Source organism: Pecten maximus, chromosome 12 (assembly GCF_902652985.1).
Source record: "Pecten maximus chromosome 12, xPecMax1.1, whole genome shotgun sequence".
NCBI classification, from domain to species: Eukaryota; Metazoa; Mollusca; class Bivalvia; order Pectinida; family Pectinidae; genus Pecten; species Pecten maximus.
The window spans coordinates 11,131,494-11,135,597 of record NC_047026.1 but is presented as its reverse complement, the minus strand read 5'-3'; positions in this window follow the sequence as shown (position 1 = coordinate 11,135,597).

Here is a 4,104-nt window from a genome sequence, read left to right as displayed (position 1 = left end):
TGTACCGGTATAGCATCAGTATCCCTACATTGTTTGTTTCGCATGACATGTGTAGGGAAACAGACGACAGTAAAATACCGGTAAAATATAGGGGGTGTTGTATTAACTATTTCATATAAGCTGTCCTTTTCATCTGTATATTTACATGAGATTATATGTGTTACAATAAAGACATTTCCAAACTTAATCAAAGTACTGAAGGGGTTCGAAAAACGTATCCATAGTGAGATGTTCATTTTACTGAAATGTGATTATAATCATCACTCATGTTAAAACATTTTTTAAATTAAAATGTAAGATTTCCTACAAATTCTGCCTTCTTTGACACTTGTTTTCGACATGACAAATTAATTTGGCTTTGGGCCATGTATATAACCAGAGACATATATACAGATGTATATATGTCTCTGATATAACTAAATGATAGAAATAATGAAATATTGGATAATCCGATATCTCTCAAACTTTACTCGTTAATAGATTTTGCCACCAAGTTTTCATACTTTCTCTGCATGGCTTTATTTGACACCGTAATGTCCAACTTTGGGGAATAGATTAGAAATAGTCCCGTATACAATCTTTATTTGGCACAATGAGGATGTAAAATTGAAAGCAAAGCGACCTAACATTTGACCACTCTGATAAAAATTTCAGAAAGTTATAATTTAAAAAAAAAAATAATAATAATAATAGCCCCCCATCCCCCATTCCAGCATCCATGTTATTTAAATTATGATGATTTATATTATGTAGGTATGAGGTATGTGGGATACACCTAAAGGAAGAATTTCCCTATCCCACATAATTAAGATACCATGGGCTATTTTTCTCAAACCTTTTTCGTGAAATGCATGTGGGTTTCCTAGTGTATGTTCTACACGATGGACTTTATTTGAATTGGAGTGGGAATTTCGAGAGAAACGGTTCGGTTGAATGAGAGGTTTTTCTTTACGACCATTAGGTTATGTTTAATTTTGAAAAAAAAAAGATATGCAAGCCTTGCGTCTTTTCTCCTATTTGCTAAAGAGCGCCACTCTAGGACGTTTATAATATCTCAAACACTAGAGCTGTTTCTTTGTCGGGCAGCTCTGCTTTGAACCATTTCAATCTTGTTATGTCACCCGATCAGTAAAACAAGCATATTGTAAGATTGGTCTTACTAAGGAAAAGTATGCGTGAGTTTCGACTTTTTTAAACCTATTTTGATGTGTCTTCTTAAAAAGCCCAGGGTGGAATATGGGCTTCCCACCTGAGATTTGACTGGAAAGCTATTTTCAAGGATTTCGCTTCTGTAACATAATTGAGTTCCTATCCATGTACATAGTTTGTGAGAGAGCTACACTGGATTTTTATTGTTTGAGATGGGTAGGATGGAACATTTATCGAATGACATATCCCAATGACTTTCCCAGAGTGCCGACTTGTCTAGGTCTTTCTGTAGGCGATCTGCATCTGACTTAAAACTCGCTGTCAGATACATGATGGTATCGTCAGCAAAACGCCAAACAGTAGAGATGACGTTTTGGGGGATGTCGTTTATGTAGAGAAGGAAAAGACATGGGCCGATGACAGAGCCCTGAGGCACCCCTGTATTACTTTGAAGGGTTCAAATTTTTAACCACTCACAAGTACACACTGTTCTCTGCCTGGTAGTAAACTTTATATCCAGATGCTGACTTTATCATTAACTCCATAGTATGATTCACTTTGTCAGACGCCTTAGAGAATTAAGTTCATGACGAGGATATCGCTCTGCCTTCTGTCATCTACAGTCCGTGATACATCTCAGAAATCTAAAAACTGAATATCCATTATCTTAATTTGCGGAAACCGTGGTAGAGTCGGTACAGGATGCTATGGTTGTCAGTATAGTTCATAATGTTGGATACTATAATGTGCTCTAGGATTTTACAGCATATACAGGTTAATGATATTTGCCTATAATTTTCAGGATTGTATTACTTATATATATATATATATATAGGTATACATATGCTAACTTCCTATGCATCACTTATTTGGTGAAAATGATTACAGGCTATATTTTAACCACAACCTGTTTTTTTCTTCGCCATTTATATAAAGACATCTGGAATTGTACATAAAAAACGATTCAACCGAAACCCCATTGCTCACATTTATTTTTCGCCATAAAAATCACATTTAACAGCAGCAAAAGCGACATTTACATAAAACCATTACTTGAATTATATCGCGCAACTCTGAATTATTTCGGAAGAAGCGGAAATCCTATTATACAAATTTGTAATACAGATATATTTGAAGAAAATGTTCGCATACATTGCGAATTCAGCATAGGTATTGACACTGTCCACGAGTTTTGCACATTCAGCAGAAAATTGCACTGCTGGCTATTTTAGACAGTGAAGTCACCGAAACATTCAATCAACCCGTGCACATCATTCGAAGTAAAATAGCTGTACTTACATTTGTAAACAAAAGATGTTGCTTGCCTTGTTGGTCTTAAATCCTGCCGCTTCGGTGCGGACTCCCCATATCCCACAATACTACATCCCCAATTGCGAGGCTGCACATGGTAATACTGGACTGTTTCGTTTCTTTTTCTGTATGTCGATGTTGAAATAAAAAATGTCCGTTGTATTTTTAAATATCTGAATTCAGCAGTCATAGTTATAGAATACCGTATGATATTTCCATACAGGTATAGTCCGGCCAGAATGACCTGTCGTGTTGAACTTTGATTAGCAAATTGATTACAGACGATTATATAGTCATTTAGGGGAAATAAGTGCTTTGTATATATATATACATGTGTATCTGTTATAGTTGTTTATAATGTAACAAACCTTATCATCAGCTGCATCATTTGTATTTATACTGGTCTAGATTGAGCGAACTGTTAACATGTGAACAATTAATCACATAGTTACTTGAATATGTGTAAATCATGCATCAAAAATAAATGATACATTCTACCACGTTTGCTATGCAACGCCAGTTTTGATTGGTTTAAAACCATGTATTATTTCCCAATAATACACGCTCGTGTCAATAATACACGCTTTTTTTTCATCCTTTTTTTTTTTTAATTTAAAAAAAATCAATGCCATATGATAGATGTTCTTGATTGTAGTACTGTAGTGCCTGTAAAGAAATGTATATTTTATCAACAAAATAATGCAATACTCAAAAAATAAATTACAAATTTTTCCCGGGGTTTCTTTGCCGTTTTTCTATTAGAAAGAGGTAGAACTCAGAACTAAACAGTACATGGTAGAATAGAAATAATCAACTTTGACTCGTGTTTTGTTGCAGGATATACAACTTGGACTCGGATATTTTGCAATTTTAAAGTGTACTCTGAACGAAAAATTATATTTAAATATGTTATTGGTATTGATTAATAAACAAGAATGCAGAAAACCGCATCAAAATCGGCAGACCCATTACCGAGTAATTGCGATTTTTCTCGAAAACACACCTGAAGCCCAAAGCCGAATACAAGATGTGACCTCTGACCTGTGACGTCACAGGTTGAACACGATCGGAGCCGCCGTATAGGAAATATATAGAAACAAACGTGAACACGTGCCTGTAATTAATGCGAATAAGACAACAAAAATGAAAGTGCTGAATAAACTCTCTGAGTTATATTTGTGAATTAGTTAATAACAAGTGCTACCGAAACCAGGGACATATAATTTTCTTTTTAAACGGGCCATATATAACATGTAGCATCTCACTAATTTTCTCTCATAACGAGCCATATACAACATGTAACATCTTACTAATTTTCTATTATAACGGGCCAAATACAACGTGTATCATCTTATTTATTTTCTATTATAACAGGTCGTATATAACATGTATATTTAATTTTTTTTTTTTTTTTAAATTTTAACGGGTCATTGTAACATGTATGACATTTGAATAACGGGCCGTTTATAACGACTTACATCATATAGCCTTTATTATGAGGGCATGACCGGTTTGTTACATACAAATGTACCAGTATTGATTTCGGTTATAATACTTCTAGTAATACAAGTTTAAATGCAATTCATACAAGATGTGAAATAAATGCTAATTATTTTACTCGTGGCCACGGATTAGTAACTCGTG